Source organism: Lissotriton vulgaris, chromosome 1_2 (genome assembly GCF_964263255.1).
Source record: "Lissotriton vulgaris chromosome 1_2, aLisVul1.2, whole genome shotgun sequence".
NCBI classification, from domain to species: domain Eukaryota; kingdom Metazoa; phylum Chordata; class Amphibia; order Caudata; family Salamandridae; genus Lissotriton; species Lissotriton vulgaris.
In genome coordinates this window covers 287,653,737-287,672,048 of record NC_141686.1, presented here as the reverse complement: position 1 = coordinate 287,672,048, position 18,312 = coordinate 287,653,737, and the positions used below count along the sequence as shown (strand labels likewise).

General features: G+C 50.0%; 1 protein-coding gene across 4 annotated transcripts in view; it reads left to right on the top strand.

The window, feature by feature from the left end:
* Positions 1-18,312, top strand: part of LOC147736516 (uncharacterized) — a 244,664-nt gene that overhangs the window by 204,676 nt on the left and 21,676 nt on the right. For 2 of the 4 annotated variants that reach the window (XR_015307564.1, XR_015307566.1), the window contains one exon: positions 14,228-15,273. The exons of the other annotated variants lie outside the window; for them this stretch is intronic. The gene's annotated coding sequence lies outside the window, so the exon portion shown is untranslated. Of the gene's footprint in view, positions 1-14,227; positions 15,274-18,312 lie in introns of those variants that run through there. 4 annotated transcript variants of the gene reach the window in all.

Here is an 18,312-nt window from a genome sequence, read left to right as displayed (position 1 = left end):
TTCACTCAGCCATTTTTAGGAGGCGATCCTGTGCCGGAACGCCCCCGCACCACCCCCCAGTGCTGGAACGCCCAACTGTGGCGCAGGGCTTTACAACGTGACACATCTCCCAGATGCGTCACGTAGAAAATATCCCACAGCATGGTGGTGGCTTTGCGCTGCGTCACAAAAGTGGCGCAACTGTGGCGCAAATTTGGTTGAAATAATGTGTTCCGGGTCATTTTCGGAGGTTCCAGCCCAAAAACGTAATTTCTGATTTTGCGGCGTAATGCGCATGCATGTAAACGACGCTCCGGAAGGATAAGTTACTTACCTGTAATCCTAGTTCTTTTCTAGGGGTATCATCCTCAAAGTCATAAGCACTGAATATACCCGCCCACGTGCCGGGATCCTGGAAATATTATAAAAATATATATGGAAATCACATATATCTAGCTCCAAATATATGTATGTACATATATCATTTTTTCTCACACCAATGCAGCCCCAAAACTGAGGCTAAACAATGTATTTACCCATACATAGACTGTATTAGCAAACATATAAAAAACACAGTAGGTTAAATAGCACTTGAACTCTGTTTTACTGAGCAAAACACTCATAAATCCTGAAAATTGCTAATAAATAGATATTGTTAGCCCACAGGCTGCATTGTAGAGCAATAGCATAGAAAATGAAAGCATTTTCAACAACAACTGACACCGTGCCTTTAAGGCAGCCATGACCCCTGGCTTCCCATCATGCCTCAGGGGTGACAGTTAGGTCAGTTATTCTTTGCATAACCCTGAAGTCAGGGCTCAACAATAAACTATAAACACGTAGACCACATCCCATTTACCTGGGGAGGCGGGTAGGTTGCTTATGACTTTGATGAGGATACCCCTGGAAGAGAACTAGGATTACAGGTAAGTAACTTATCCTTCTCTTCCAGGGGATCCTCATCAATAATCATAAGCACTGAATAGAAAAGCAAGCCCATCAACCCCCTGCAGGTAAATGAGAAACACATGACCCAAACAAAGATTGTAACAGCCGAAAAATCAGCCGTTAAACAGATTCTGCAAGGAGGCCTGTCCTACCTGGGTATCTGCTCTAGTGTCTGAATCTAGACAGTAATGTCTGGTAAATGTATGGACGGACCTCCAGGTGGCCGCCTTACAAATCTCAGACATGGGCACATTATGCAGAAAAGCTGTAGTAGCCGCTTTCTCTCTGGTGGAATGTGCCTAGGGAGAAAACCCTAGGCTCTTCTGCACCAATTGATAGGCAAGCTTGATACATGAAACTATCCACCTTGAAATAGAATGTTTCGAGGCTGCATAACCTTGTCTGATTGATCCATAGTTGACAAACAGTTGATCAGACTTACGTATGGATTTGGACCTATCAAGATAGAATTTTAAAACCCTTTTCAGGTCCAAAGAATGCTAGGCACTCTCAGCTGGAGTAGAGGGATTGGGAAGGTGGGTAGAGAGATGGTCTGGTTTACATGGAAATCTGACACCACCTTAGCTAGAAAAGAGGTATGTGTCCTCAACACCACCCTATTCAGATGGAACACTGTATATGGCTCTTTGGAACAGAGAGCTTGAATTTCGCTCACCCTGCGGGCTGACGTGATTGCTACCAAAAAAGCAGCCTTCCAAGAAATATGCTGCAAGGTTGCTTTATGAATGGTGTAGGAGAGTAGGGTCTGCAATCCTATGATCACCCAGATTTTTTGCTTTTGTTTCACTGGTTTACGACTTTCTCTGGCTGTGGGCCTGCTAATCAGACCCACAGCCTGGCTGTTCTCTTTCTAAATTACGATATGTACCCTAGGTGCATTTACCAATTGGTACTGGGCCACCTTATCAGACCCCGTAACGCAGGGCATAGGTGTACCCAGGGCCGCCAGGGGCTGAAGCATGTATTATGCCACCCCTGGCTGGCCTCCTAAATTTGACACAACTGGCTGCACGACAGCTGGGGCGAAGACGTGTAACCACCCTTCGCTTTAGGTATAGTAACTCTATATCTAACCATACAATGGACACCCGAGTTCCTATCAGTCACTCCTACGGCAGGCCTTAACAATCCTGAAGGCAGAGTGCGTGGGCTCGTGTGAGCTAGGTTCAGGCCCGAGCCGAGCCCGGTTGCAGCTTGCGGAATCAAGACCCAATAGCTGTTCCATGATAACGCGTACCATATCGGTAACTCCGGTGTCGCGTTATCAAGGCATGTCGAGTAAGGTGTCATACGAATCGGGGTGCTGCCCTCTCACCAACTCTGGCGATGAGGTTAGCATCCCACCCTTCTAGAGGGACACGACATGTACGTAACTGTGAACCCCGGTTAAAGTTAACTGAAGCCTCAGCTCCACAAAATGGATGCTGCCACCACAGACACGAGTCTGACCTCCTGCTGCTGGGAGTCCTTCCAGCGAGGAGCACTTGGACAAAGGGTTTCCTGTCGAGGGCGCTGTTCGCACCGTCCCAGACAGGGTTTGTGTATTCTGGGTAGGTAGGGCTTTGGCGAGAAGGTGACTGCGGAGTGGCACCCCGGTGCTCACTACGCATCTGCCGGTTAGAACCAGTTCCAGGGGCGACAGCCCTGGCCTGGGGAAAGTCCGGCAGGGGAGAGGGGCGTAACTACCCCCCTTCCTGGTCCCACCCTTAGGGCAGGACCTAGTCATGTACCCACCCCTTTCTTTAGGATAAAGACCGGAGCGGGGACCCTTCCAAATTAGATCATCTTTGAATCAAGAACTACTTTCTACGAAAGGACACTCAAGACTCTTCTCAAGATTTCTCCCTTGTGACTAAGGAGTAGTCACCCTGCATCAGCGGGCACCATCTAAGAACTCTGCGGTTTGCTGCAAGTCCTTCCTCAAGGATCCGACGGCCCAGCTCGACGAGAACCGGCTTCCCTGGCACCTCTGACCTCTACCCACGTCATCAGCTCAGCTGTGATCTGTGGGTGCGACGAGACCTCGAGGGACCGGCCATCATCAGAACCTGCACGCTCTTAAAAACCAGCACGACCATCGAGGTAACTCTCTGGTGAGTGCTCTGGGGTCCGAGAAGCCCCGACCCTGAGCCGCTCTAGCACCGAAGTGCAGTCTCCCAGCATCTCCACGATCTGCGTGGGGCCCTTCTGCTCGCTGCTCAGCACGTTGTCTGGTCACTCGCCGCTGGCTTGTGCCCTTCTGTGACGACATCCGAAAATCATCACTGCTGGTCTGGTTGCTCCAGACTGGCCCTGGCTTCCATCTTTGCGAGAAGCACCCCGGACCCTCCTGGTCCACTCAAGACGCCATCTTAGGCCCACCACGTGGCCCTGATATCTGCCAAGGCTTGTTGCCCCATCCTGGGCCCAGCGACGCCGACAGCATCATCCTTCGTGGGACAGCTCGCACCTCCACCGTGGTCGCCGACAACGCCTCCTGGTCCGTGAGACTGCAGCGCCTAGCGTCGCCCACTCACCTAGTCGAGGTGACGGCCAACCGGTGCCTTCCTGGTACCCTCTGACTACTGGCTAGTAGTACGAACTTGGTCCCCTCTGCTTTCAGGTTTCATCAATCTCCGATCCAGGCTTGGATCTCTACGAACTATTCAGCACTGGTCGCCGGCCAGCAACTCCTTTCTTCCGGCTCCTGGCTCGTCGGCGAAGACCCCGACGCCTGTAAGACTTGTGCAGCCGCAGCCCTCGTGGCTAGGTAACTCGGCATTTCGGTGCCTGCATAGCCTCCTTACTCTAGGGTCCCGAGTCCCTCGCTTCCGACTTGCCTTATCGGGTCCGCCCGAGACCTTAACCTTTCCGTGTCCCCGGACACTTGTTTTAATTGTGCACTTGAAGTATTTGCTAAAGAGATTTGGTTTGTGCTTAGTACCCTGTCCTCATAAAGAGTACAGGGCTGTTGTGATTCTTAATAAATATCCTGTTTATTTTCATAACACTTGTGTGGTGTCCTTTCACTGGGTGTTCAAGGGGTACATGTGTGGTAAACAGCTGGCTTAACACGCCCTCTCGAGTCTTTAGCCTTAGACTGCTCGTATCCACGCTACTAGGATAGCTGGTCTATAGGTTGACTTACAACCAAACACCATAAGGGTCGTTGGAACGATACATAGCGGTCGCTAGAATAGCGAACGTTGCATATCGGGCCAACTTCTCACAAATGGGTTCGAAAAGAGGACCCATCAATTTCTATAGCACCAGTTTCAACTCCTAGGGAGGTGAAGGAGGGCGTAACGGAGGGTTGCCCTTCTTTAAGCCCTGTAGAAAATATTTCACAGCCTGTAACTGGAAAAAAGAAGGTTGGGAAGGTGACCGCCTATAAGCTGTTATAGCTGCTAAGTGCACCTTAATGAAATTAAATTTCAACCCTGCTTTAGCCACATATAATAGGTAAGGGAGAATGACCTCTTCCTGACCCTGATTGGATGACAATTGTTCTGCATACACCACATGAAAAAACGCTTCCACTTGCAGGCATATGAATGCCTTGTGGAAGGACGTCTCGCTTCTTTAAAAATGGACATGCAGTCCTGCAGCAGTCCCAGGTGGCCGTATTGTATAACCTGAGGAGCCATGCTGCCAAGCTCAGTGACGGAAAGTTGGGGTGATGAATACTCCCGTTCATCTTGGATAGCAGGTCCGGACTGCACAGCAGCCTCCTGTGAGGACACTCTGACAGATGTAGAAGGTCCGTGTATCACCACTATCTCGGCCAATCGGGGGCAATGAGAATCATCCTTGTGTACGAGTGAGTTAGCTTGCTCACCACCTTCAGGATCAGCGGATGGGGCGGAAAGGCGTACACAAATTCCCATGACCAGTCTATCAAAAGGGAATTCCCTTTCGATCCTGGTGGGTACAATCTTGAGGCAAAGTCTCGGCATTTGGTGTTTTCGTCATCCGCGAAGAGATCTATTGTGAGACGACCCCATGACTGGAAGATGCTTTCAACAACCTCGTCGTTGAGAACCCAGTCCTCTTTGTCTTTGAAATGCCGGGAGCATCCGCTCTCACGTTCTTTTCCCCTAGGAGATGGACTGCTGTGACTGACAGATTCTGTGCCAGGAGCCAATGCCATAGATGTTACGCCTCCAGGGAAAGAGTTTGTGAGCGTGTTCCTCCCTGCTTGTTCAAGTAGTACATTCTGGTGGTGTTGTCCATTTGTACTAACACTGATGATGCTTGAATCGAGGGTAGGAAAGCTTTGAGGGCTAGATGGACTGCCCTCAACTCCAACATGTTTATATAGTACATTCGCTCTTTTGGAGACCACAGGCCTTGCATCTGAAGATGACCCATGTGTGCCCCCCAACCTTGTAGAGAGGCATCTGCGATTAGCGTCTGTGCAGAGGAGGTTGATGGAATGGAATCCCAACCTACATATTTTGTCTTTTCATCCACCAAGGTATGGATGCTCGCGCTGCATTTGACAATGTAATCTTGTTGTCCCAGCGATCTGACTGCTGGTCCCACTTGTCCTCCAGATCCTGCTGAAGAGGACGCATCCGTAACCTGCCGTTTGGGACCAGGAAGATGCAGGATGCCATCGACCCTAGCAGGGAGGCAGTCCTTCGCACCATCAGATCCTTGTTTCGTAGAACCAGTTGGCATTTTTGAGCGATGGAACACTGTCTCTCCTCCAAAGGAACACTTTTCCTACCTCGGAGTCTAGCAGAGCTCCTAGGAAATGTATTTTCTGCGTAGGCTGTGAAGTCGACTTGTTGAAATTCACATGCAGGCCCATCCGGTAGCAGAGATCGATGCAGCTCAGAAATTGGTTCCTTACACTGTCTGGGGAAGGACCCTTCAACAGCCAGTCATCCAGATATGGGTACACGAAGACACCCTTGCGGCGTAGAGCGGCTACTACCACTGCGATACACTTCGTGAACACTCGGGGAGCTGACCTCAACCCAAATGGGAGGACTTTGAACTGGTAGTGAGAGGTCTCCACCCAGAACTAGAGGAATCTCCTGTGGCTGTGAGCTATTGGGACATGAAAATATGCATCTTGTAGGTCCAGCGAACACATCCAATCCCCCTGCCTGAGATGTGGATATATTTGATGAAGCGTCAACATGCAAAACTTTTCTTTTTTCACATAAAGGTTGAGTGTCCGCAAGTCCAGAATGGGTCTGTACTCTGCTTTTTGACCCTTTTTCTTGACCAGAAAGTATTGTGAATAAACTCCTTTCCCCCTTTGAGATATTGGCACCCTCTTGATGCCTGACTTTTTGAGGAGGGTTTCCACCTCTTTTTGCAGTACTGATGACTCGATGTTGGCATTGGAGGTAGATGTTGGAAACGAAGAAAGTAACCATCCTGAAGTGTACCTAACACCCAGCGATCTTTTGTAATGACATGCCACTCTTCCATATGATGCGCGATGCTTCCCCCCACTGGAGTGGTCAACATCACTGGCGGAAGGAAGAACTCGTAGTTTGGATTGCGCCTTGTTGGAATTGTTGCCTTGATGCTGATTTCCTCCGCCTCTTGAGTTGTGCCTGCCTCTGTATTGAGATTGTTGCTGCCCCTATTGATCTTGATTATTCTGCCACTGAGAGATTTGAACCCTCTGCTTGTAAGATCCCTTATTGTAGGGGCGGAACCTCTTACGGAATTCTTTTTTCTTTTCAAGCCCGACGCCTTAAGAGTGTCCAATTCCGTTTTCATTCGCTGCATCTCTTCATCAGTGTGTGCACCCAATAAAGATGTTCCAGAGAAAGGCAGGTTCATGATCCGAGACTGAGCTTCAGGTTTTAGGGCGGTAAGACGCAGCCACGAAGACTTCCTTGCACATACCCCATGAGCATAGCCATGCGCCGAAAGGGTAGCTCCATCAGCTGCAGCGCTGATGATCTGATTGGAGACATGGCTTCCCTCCAAAAGGATTTCCTCAAAATCTTTGCGATCCTCTTGCGAGAGTTTTTCGATGAACCGCTGCAGGGAATCTCACAGGGATCTATCATAGCGGTCCAATAGCCCTCCCGCATTGGATACCTTCAGTAGAGAGGACGAGGTGTTACATACCCTTCGTCCCCATGAGTTATGCATCTTGCTTTCCTTATCAGGTGGTAAAGAAGAAGCCACAGCATGGGACTTTCTCGCCGCTGTGATAATGACTGAATCTGGTGGAGGGTCAGCTCTGAGGAAGAGAGGATCCTCCTCTGCCAAACGATATTTTTTGAGAACCCTCGCTGTAGCGGACTTTATAGTCGCTGGCGTGAGGAATACCTCCATGACAGGTTCTATAATACACGGAACCAAGGGTAACAGAGGTTTGGCCGCTGACTTATGATGCAAGGTCTCGAAATCACGAAGGACTTGGTCTGGTGAGCTCTCATGGGAAATCCCAGCTTAAGTACCCCTCTGCCCAAAATGTCTTGAAAGGTAAAGATGTCGTCCACTGGAGAGATTCTCGATGGAGGACTGTCAGTCAGTGTTGGAGAATAATCCCTATGTGATCGAGTAGGAGAGGAGAAGGAAGTAGGAGATCTGGGTTCCCTTCTTCTGCTCCTTGACCTCGATCTCCATCTGCTTGAGCGCACCGTAGTGCGCGTTCCTTCCCTGGGCCTGGAAGTAGGTTGATCCCGATCCGCCTGCTGTGTCAGCCTGGTCGCCGTATCTTTGTCGGGAGCCCAGTGATGCAGAGGCCTGTACCATCTAGGTGACAATCTGATGGAAGGCGACTTCTGTCTGTCTCTCCTCTTAGGGGAACATGTTGGAGGAAAAGACTTCTTCTGTTCATGCAGTGATCGTTCTGGTGAATGCCTTGACCATGCACTGTCGGAGGAATAGATGATCACATCTGGGGACTTAGATGTAGATCCACAGTGAGAGGTATGAGAGCCTGAGGAAGATGACAAGCGGCTCACTGGAGGGGTGTGATCTCTTGAAGGGCATCTAGAGCGAGATCTGGAGCGACTCTGTGATGCCTGTTCTGAAGAAATCCTCTTCCTTTTAACAGGAGGGCTCAAGCGAACAAGAGAACGCTCCTTGGACTTAGACCGCCTCTCCGAAGCCAATACCACTTCCGTAGCCGGCGTCGACTTTGGAGATTGCTGAGACGTTGGCCAGTGACCTGGCGACGGAGTTGGCAAACTCAATGTTGTGGTCTTTTGCGTCGACTTTGATGTATGGTGTGTCAACATAGGCCTCGACGCCGAAGGGGGAGACAGGCGACTCAACGCCGAAGAATGAACTTCCCTTTGCGGAGACTTGTGGCTCGACGTCGAACGCTGCTGAGACGCCGACGGAGTGACTTGCCTCAACCTAAATGCCGATGATGCGACGCCGACGGAGGGTGCTTTGACGTCGAACGTCGGTGGTGCGACGACGACGGAGAGTGCCTCGACGCCGAACGCCGGTGATGAGGCATCAACGGAGTATGCATTGACGTCGAACGCCAGTGATGAGGCATCGACGGAGTGTGCCTTGACGTCGATCACCGTTGACGAGGTGCCGACGGAGGATGCTTCGACGTCGAGCGCCGGTGATGAGGCGTCGATGAAGCATGTCTCGACGTCGAGCCCCTGCGCAGCAACAGAGACCTTTCTCTCGACGTTGAACGCCGCCTGGTTGGCGTCAACGGAGGAACCTTAGATCTCGACGCTGAAGCCTTCACTGTCGAAGGATGATGAGCTGTCTTCGACGTTATCTTTGTCGTCGCCGGCAGCTTCGACGCCGATCCCGACGGAGAACAGGTCGGGACTTCTCTCGACGTCAACCGCGTTCTCCTCTTCTGCTGCCTCATCAGGAGACTTACCTCTTTCAGAGAGGCCATAAATCCTTATTCTCTCTCTGTCTTTGAGAGTTCTCTTAGATAAGTTCTTGTAGTGTTGACAGCTGTCTGCAGAATGTGTCTCAGGGAGACAGAAAATATACACAGGGTGTGTATCAGTCCTGGCCTTCTTCTTGCCACAGGAAGGGCAGGTGTCAAAAAGAGAAGGCATTTTGACAAAAATAAACCTTTTTCGAAAAATAAAAAAGGCAGCACTAACACTCTAAAGCCTAAAGACGTCGAGTGAAAGTGAAAAACTTGAAGAATTACATAGTATTTTTGACAGAAAGTCAAAAAAAGTAGGAGCTGTAAAACCGGAGTCCTGACTGAAGGAACCGGAAAGAGCAACTGTCCTAACTTTCACCCCTGAGGCATGATGGGAAGCCAGGGGTCATGGCTGCCTTAAAGGCCCAGTGCCAGTTTTTGTTGAAAATGCTTTCATTTTCTATGCTATTGCTTTACAATGCCGCCTGTGGGCTAACAATGTCTATTAGCAATTTTCAGGATTCATGAGTATTTTGCTCATTAAAACACAGAGGTCAAGTGCTATTTGACCTAATGTGTTTTTATATGCTTGCTAATACAGTCTATGTATGGGTAATTACATTGTTTAGCCTCAGTTTTGAGGCTGCATTGGTGTGAGAAAAAATGATATATGTACATACATATATTTGGAGCTAGATGTATGTGATTTCCATATATATTTTTATATTATTTCCGGGGTCCCCGCATATGGGTGGGAATATTCAGTGCTTATGACTTTGATGAGGATCCCCTGGAAGAGAACCGGAAATTACGTTTTCGGGCCGTAATATCCGAAAATAAACTGGAACACATCATTTCATACAGGCAATGTTATACAGGAAGTGGGAGACAGGAAATACATCACAGGAAATAGTAGGCAGCGATTTTGTGTTCATTCTGAGTCATCCTCTATCATTGATCAGATCCTCAGGCATCCTGCTGCTCTCATCAAACTTATTTCCCCAAAATGGCTGAGGAGTATGAGGAGAGAGCACCCCCTTTCTCAGAAAGGGAAATTAACATCTTGGGGTGCTGGAGAAATGTCCTCAGCCATATGGGGAACCTGAGTACCAGCTGAGCACTGCAGCCCGAGCCAGGCTATGGGCCAACATCGCCCAGCGCTGCAGTACAGGGGGAGTGTACACCCGGAGTGCTAGGGCGTGCCGCAAGCGTTGGGAGGACCTAAAGCGCTGGTCCTGCCACAAGGCCATGGAGCTGGTGGGCCTGTCCTCCCAGCACCATGTACATCGTCCTCGCCTCTCCCCACTGTACAGGACGGTCCTGCGAGCAGCTTGGCCGACCCTCCATGCTCAGCTGGAGGAGCATGAGCAGCATGGACCTATTAAGTACATCATATGCAATATGTGTCTAGGAGTATGATGTGAGTGAAACAGTGCTGTACCATTGTGTGTCCCATGCCTCCATCCACCAATCCTGTGTCCATGCAGAAGTCACCAAGATTAAAAAGGCACACTGCGGCTAATGGACTGTACAGGGCAGAGTGCATTTTGGGAGTTGTAGTTTCCTCATGACAACTGGGTAAATGAGCCACACTTGTGCATTCATATTGAATTCTCCTCTGCCAGCACCACTACCATTGAATCAAGGAAATCATAACTGATGTGTGCATTGGATGAGCAATGGTACAGAGACTGTCCAATGTGCCCATGGCAGGACATAGGGTATTGGATGCTGTTATTTGCATTGCAACTGTAGAGTTTGGGTACCAATTGAGACAGATCATCATGTGCCATGGAGTCAAGACAGACTTTGAGATCCTTGCATCATGCTTAAGTCTTCTTAAATTTGGATGGTGTGTCCACTGGCAGACGTCTCACCCTCAGTGGTCTGCATGACATTTTACATGTACAGGTAGCTGTCACAACCACCCACCACTGTTCACTGGTGTACTGCACTACCCTTTAAGTCAACAAAGCCAATATGTGGCACTGGATTGTCCGATGATGTGTGGGGACGGCAAAAGGCTAGACTCACAATATAGCTAGGGGAGTAGCCCAGACCCTATGTGGATGTGTGACCCACATTCAGCATTTGGCTTGTCCCATTCAATGCTACAAAGCAGATGACACTTGTCCAGACGTTAAATAGCTGCAACTCCATATCAATGGCCAAAATCTATTAAATCATGTTCTCATTTGGAGGACTGGTTTTGGAACTGGCACAAGTAGCTGTGACAGGACACACAGATCTCAAGAATACCAAGGTTGAGGTTTGGCCAATACAGTTGCGTAAGTCACAATGATAAACATTAGATGTCCATGTCAAACTCAATTCAGTATATGACAGTGAACATACATGTAATGTAAGTTCATAATCACTGTTAGAAATGGGATTTCTGGTTGGCTAAGGCTTGCGCCAAAGCAGGCAGAAACCACCATTCCTAAGTTAGGGTAAGGAAGTCACCCGCCAAGACAACCCCTGTTCACCCTCTTGGTAGCTTGGCACGAGCAGTCAGGCTTATCTCGGAGCCGATGTGTAAAGCATTTGCGCACGCACCCACCAGCAACAACATCCAAGCCCCCCCACAAAAGGAACTCCACACAAGGTATATGTAAAAATAGCCTGTGTATTGCAAAACACATTAGATAGAAACACACACTTTACAATGTGCCAACAGGCACGGGCAGAATTTACAGGGGATTATGTACAGGACAGGGCCAAAGGGACCACTGTCAGGGATATTCACTTAGTAGAACTAGCACTTAGAACATTTAACAATCAGAAGCTTCACACATGATGTATAGAACATTCAGAGGTGTAGGAAAGCCACATGATGTATAAACATACATTCAGCGGTGTAAGGAACACAGCACATGATGCATCACAACACATTCAGAGGTGCAGGAGAAACACATGATGCATACACAACACATTCAGAGGTATAAGGAACAAGGCACATGATGCATCTAAAACACATTCAGAGGTGCAGCACAGGAGAACACATGATGCATAAACAACACATTCAGAGGTGTAAGAACAAGGCACATGATGCATCTAAAACACATTCAGAGGTGCAGCACAGGAGAACACTTCGCCGAAATTCACTTTAGCATGAACTCATAACAATACCCAGGCCAACTGGCCTCTCTGGGGCTAGGACGCCCTGTGTCGCAATGTCAGGGGGGCCTAAACGTAGCAGCTGCCCACTAAGTGCTGGGCAGCTGTAGCAACTATGATGGGGCCAATGTGGGAGCCTTGCAGGCTCTGGCCAAAACTAAGAACTATGCCCCCGGGAGCCCCGTGGGCTCTCAAGAAATGCTGCCAACGTTGGAGCCTCTCAGGGCTCAAGAACAATGTGGGGCCTTCGTTGGAGTCTCTCATGGGCTCGGTAGGAACAATTGGGGCGCTGAGGAGGCTCTCGGGCTTGCAAATCGATGTAGGGGGTAGGCGGAGTCCCTCTCGGGGGATTCGGCATCACGTGAGGCCTCACGGGCCTCTCTGCTCAAGGGAACTCGCTCTGGAGGGGGGCGCGGGCACCGGCAATGTGCCCCGACTCCCCTCCTCTCTTTCAATGCACTCACCGGGTCTGGCGGCGCTCTGCGGCGGCTCTCTCTCCTGGGCGGCGGGGCTCTCCTTCGGACACAGAACCCCGCCTGCGCCTGCAGCCACACTGCTCCTCGCGCCGCGGTCCAGAGGGCGGGACTTCTGGGTTTCTGGAGGGCGCTTCCGGGTCATCGCAAGCGGTGGGGGGAACAGAGCAGCTAATGCCGGGTGGGCACCGGCTGGTTTAAAGTAACCAATATGCCGAGGTGGGCACTCGATAGGCTCATCAATCCTGGGCAAATGCCGGGTGGGCACCATGAACAAAATAAGGCGCCCCCAGGCGCTAGGGGTGAAAGAAAAGCGCTATCAGCGCTAGTGGCAAGATAAAGCACTCCCAAGTGCTTGGGCAAAGAACAAGCACTCCCAGGCGCTTAGAGAAGAATCCAGGGCCCCCAGGCGCCAGAGGAGCCAACAGTCCAGCAACAAGAGTCCTCCAGGAGTCCAGGACATCAGCAGTCCAGGGGCTGGGCAGGGCCCAGGGAGGCAAGCCTTCCCCCGGGCCCCAGCAGCAGCATGCCCTGGTAGATTCGAGTTGGAAACAAGAACCTTTGACAATAGGTCACAGCCTCCTTTTATACAGAGAAACCCTTTGTCTAAAGGTGCAGGGTGGGGGAAGAACCATTTGCAGCTGGTCTGGGAGCACCCTTGATGTGCTCAGCCCCTCACTCTATTCACTGGCAGGGCTAGGGACATTAGACGCACCACAGGGGTCGGAGCCAGCATTGTGTGGGGAAAGCCCAGCCCTATTCAGGACCCAGGTGCACTACTCCTCAGTCATCAGCATGCTAATCTCATACTCACCACCGGGCAGACCCATCCAGACTCCTGGAGCCAGGCTCACCAAACAGCTCAAGCCAATCACAAGCCAGACACAAATTACACAACCATGCCAACTTCTAGAAGTGACACTTCCACACTAGACACAATCATGCCGCATATATCATTGCGCAGCATTCAATCACACGAGTCCGCACATACCAAACTCGAGCCTGCACACCCCACGCATCAGGAACTACCAGGGACACATAAATTCCCCATGCATTCCAATGGGAGGGCAGGCCAACCTTACTCCACGCACTTTCCACTGGGACACAGTGAAAGTGCGCAGAAACCAAGACATCACTATAATTATTTAATAACACCAGGCAAAAAGTTCAGGTGTGAACCTGCCAGAAGGGCCAAGTCCAACAAACACTGAGGGGCAGATTTACAAGGCCCTTGCGCCTCTTTTACACCGCCGGTGGCTCACATTTGTGACGCACTGGTGGAGCAAACCAAGAGCCATGCTGCTGGGTAAATACAACCTGATGCATCTGGGAGATGCATCACGTTGTACAACCCTGCACCACATGTGGGCGTTCTGGCACTGAGGGGGGGCGGGGGTGGGGGGCGTTCCAGTGCAGGAACACCTCATAAAAGTGGCTGAGTGAAATCTACAAGATTTCACTCAGTCACTTTTAGGGCCATGCTGCGTCAAAACCCTGCGCCTGCTTGAAGCAGGTGTAAGGATTGATGCAGCATGTTAGAGATCTGGCACCCTCGAGCCTTGCTGGAGCAGCCTTGCACTCGCGATGCCACGGGGGATGCGTCACGCATCTGCCCATCCATGCGCCACGGTGTGCTGCATTATAAATGCGGCAAATCAGGGGTGGCGCACGGGTGGGCATATGTGTCGCAACTCTTCTGGCACATCTCTGCTCTCTGCTGATTAGCAGAGATGCAGCAGAAGTCGTAAATCGGCCCCTGACAACTGTAGAGTGTGATCAGAGGAGAACAAAATCTGTCCTTGGCTCATCTATGTATGTGTCCCGTCCTGCATGAAACAACCACCACATCAGGATTTTGCTTACTTTTCTGCAGACACGGCTGGTGAGACAGAAGAACTGCAAGGACTAGTTCGGAGCAGGAGGACATCAGTTTGCCGGCAGCTACACCCTCTTACCACCAGCAAAGAGGAAGCGGAGGAGGAGGGGAGCTAAACACCAGGAGGCCAGGGAATTGTGCCCACCCAGGATTAGGAAGAACACGACTCTGGTGCTATGTCCCGGGTGGAGGCTGTGGACATTGTAGCTGGGGGGAAGGACTGGACACCTTGGACCATGATGTGGTAGAGAGCCACTCTCCCACACACTCTTCACCAGTGACTCACGAAGAGGTGTCCCCGGGGCAGGCCAATATTCAATCTGGGCCTGCCATCCGCCGCTTCCTGCCTCTAGAGTCCCCCATCCCATCTGGGGGCTGCAGCTCAATCCCCTGAAACCTGTCCCTCTCCTCGTAGATGCCAAGCCAAACACATTTGCTCCGGAACTGAGGCACCACATCCCTCCTGTTCCCCCCAGTTCCCTCCCGGTGTTGTTCCTCCTGTCGCTGTGCCAGGGGACTTGAGTTGGATGGTCGAGGGTCAACCAGACATGTCTGCCTGCATCTTGCTACAAGTGTGTCTCGAGATACGTACGATGCGAGCGGACCTTGTCTGATCTATGGACAACCTCGGTACCCACATCCAGTCCCTGACCACAGCCATGTCGTCTGTTGTCTCCCAAATCCCTTCTCATACCACTGTCAATATATCCCCCTGTCCGTTGCCCCACACTGTATCCCCCCGTCCTCCTCGTGTGTCACGTACCCGCGTGGTGCCTGTTTCTGCACCAGCCAGCCGTGTGCCTGCATCGGACCGTGAGGATCTAGACATTGTGGTCCTGGAGGATAACCAGAAGGACACTTGACTTTTGGACTGAGACATTGTTCTGGACAAAGATTTATTTTTCCCCTTGTTAATAGACTGGTTTCCCTGACGCTCCCTGATGTATTATATTTGTTTTGCCCCACCCTAATCCAAGTTCCCTTCTTCTTCTGCATTAAGATCATCATTTGTTTTCCTTTCTCCCTTCTAAACGGACAGTTTGTTTTTGTTCCTACATAAATATCTTTGAGGAATTCTACTTAGTTTAACTTGCTTGACCTCATTTTGAATGTCTGTTTCCAAATACGGACACATATTTTGTGAGTCATATACTATGCACATAATAGCGTGTTTCAATGATGGGTTACACTTGTCACTGTGTCTCACACACACACATGCCTACATCTTTAGACAGGACATGATACACAACAGGATATTACTTTTGTAGATCTTTATTTTCACCATACACCTATGAACCCCAAGACAAATTGACCACTTGAATGTCACTGGCAATTTGGTTTGCGTCTCTGCAATTTTGGGGGTGATGAACGCTGTGAGTTGTCAGGTTGAGCTTGTCGCCTACGTGTATGTGGGTGTTGTACAGGGTGATCTACAGGTGCAGGTGGATAGGGTGTCTGCACATTTGAGGCCCGATTCACAGAACTAACTTAAGACAAATTCCTAAACTTACTACTTTTGGTATTCACAGAAGTTAGGATTTTTTCTTAAGACAGACTTAAGACAGACTTAAGTAAGGATTTTGTCTTTAGTCTGTCTTAAGTCTGTCTTAAGACAAACTTAAGACAAAATCGTAACTTCTGTGAATACCAAAAGTAGTAAGTTTAGGATTTTGTCTTAAGTTAGTTCTGTGAATAGGGGCCTTGGTGTCTGTGCCTGGACAAGGGCTGGTTGTGCATGTGGTGGGGGTGGTGGTAGTGACTGTACAGGGATTGGTAATGGTTGTCCCTGTGGTGGGGGCAGTGGGAGTGACTGTACAGGGGTTTGTGATGGTTGAGCATGTGGTGGGGGTGGTAGTAGTGACTGTACAGGGATTGGTAGTGGCTGTGCATGTGGTGGGGTGGTGGGAGTGACTGTACAGGAGTTGGTGGTGGTCGAGCATGTGATGGGGTGGTGGGAGTGACTGTTCAGGGGTTGGTGGTGGTTGTGCAGGTGGTGGGGGTACCTGTTCAGGGTGCAGGTGTGTTTGTGTACCTTGGCTGTGGTACTGTACAATTGGTGTCACAGGTGTGTGGATTTGCTGTCCTGCAGGCCGATATGATTGTTCCCCTCCCTGCGTTGGCCGTGAAGGGAGACTTTGGATCACTCTCACCACACCTTCCATCATCTTCATGGCCAAGGCATGGTGTCTTGCACTCTCTTCCCTTTGGATGGATATCAGGTCTGTCATATTCCTGGACATGGCCTGCCAAGTACTATCCATCTATCCAAAGCTTGGCTCACCCTGTCCACCACCTGAGGGAATTGGACCATGTCCTGCAGGGACCCAGACATGTCTGACAGGGTAGCCCCTATGGCACGATTGTCCTGCCTCACATCTGTCTGCTGTTGGAAGAAGTCCTGCTCCCACTGGCCACCATCGCCAGGTGCAGGCCCCCTCTGCAGGTGTCTGCCAGGGATGAGATGAGCAGGTCCAACACCAGGGGGGTGGCAGGTGGAAGACTGTGGGCAGGAGAAGGGTGCCCAGGGGATACCTGCACCACAACAGGGCTGGTACTTCCCACAGATGGTGGAGAGAATGGCAGGTACACACTGCGTAGGGAAGAGCAGGTAGCGGAACCACCATGTCAGCCCAGGACGTGAGGGCTGTGAGGGAGTGATGTCTGTGGGCCCGATTCACAGAATGAACTTGAGACTCAATCCTAAACTTACTACTATTTTGGCATACACAGAATGAACTTACTACTTTTGGTATTCACAGAATGAACTTACTACTTTTGGTATTCACAGAAGTTAGGATTTTGTCTTAAGTCTGTCTTAAGTCTTCCTTAAGTTTGTCTTAAGACAAACTTAAGACAAAATCCTAACTTCTGTGTATACCAAAAGTAGTAAGTTCATTCTGTGAATGCCAAAATTAGTAAGTGCATTCTTTGAATACCAAAATAGTAGTAAGTTTAGGATTGAGTCTTAATTTCATTCTGTGAATCGGGTCCTGTGATTGGATGTGTAGGAGCGGTGGATGGTGTGATCTATGCTGAGGACATGGTATTGTTTGTTTGGGAGGAGGTGGAGGAACGTTCCTTGGTGGAGGATGTGATGCCGTGACATCAGAATCGTCATCCACGGAGTCGATGGATATGTGGTCATCATCATCCTCAAAGTCAACGTCCTCATGATCTTCTTCCTCCTCTTGAGCATGACTTGCTGCCGACATCACTGCCTGGAGGAACAGGGTATTCTCCCCTCTGATTCCCCGTCGGCCAGCACTGGTCGTCGACCTGTCATCCGCTCCCTCAGCATCATCTGAAACACAGAGCTTGCGACCGTATTAGTGATTGACCTGGTATTACATGTGGTGCAACGCCAGGGTTGTATTAACTGTACTTTGCATCAGCAGATGAGGATCATGTGACCTGGTTAGGGTACATTCAACAAATGACTGCTCATACCCCAGCACTGAGGTGTTACACGGAGATGTACATAATACTAGCAAACTCACCAGCTCCAGCAACAACTCACTGCCCCTTTGCGTTCCCCCCTGGTGTATCCTGCTGAACCTGTCTGCTCATAGATGTTGTAGACATAGCTGTAGAGGGTAGAGTCAACATTCTCAACGATCTGCATCACCAATTGACAGATAGGCACATGTGACACTCCTGATTTGTATTACACTTAGTAAACAACAACTGTTGATTCCATGCAGAAGGGGATCTTGATCTCTGGCAAGGCCTAGTAATCAAAGCTAGTAACACACCTCAGGTCAGATTTACCTGAGGTACAGGTCCGTGAGGGTTTCACTGCTGCAGCCAGGGTGCCATGCATCCCCCGGGATGTTGTCCGCTGCAGTGGTATCATCCTGCCAGCACCTATGATGAGACATACATGTCCATATTTTAGTACAACAGATTGCAGCTATGAGCCAACATGTCATTCTCAATAACCTTTTGCAGATAATCCAGGACAATGTGCAGCATGTTTTCCTCATGGACTTTACATGTGGGCACCTGCTCACAAGCAGCATTTGCCAGCTGTTACATCCATGCAGCACTGACATCAATAAGATGACACATCAACTGACAAACTT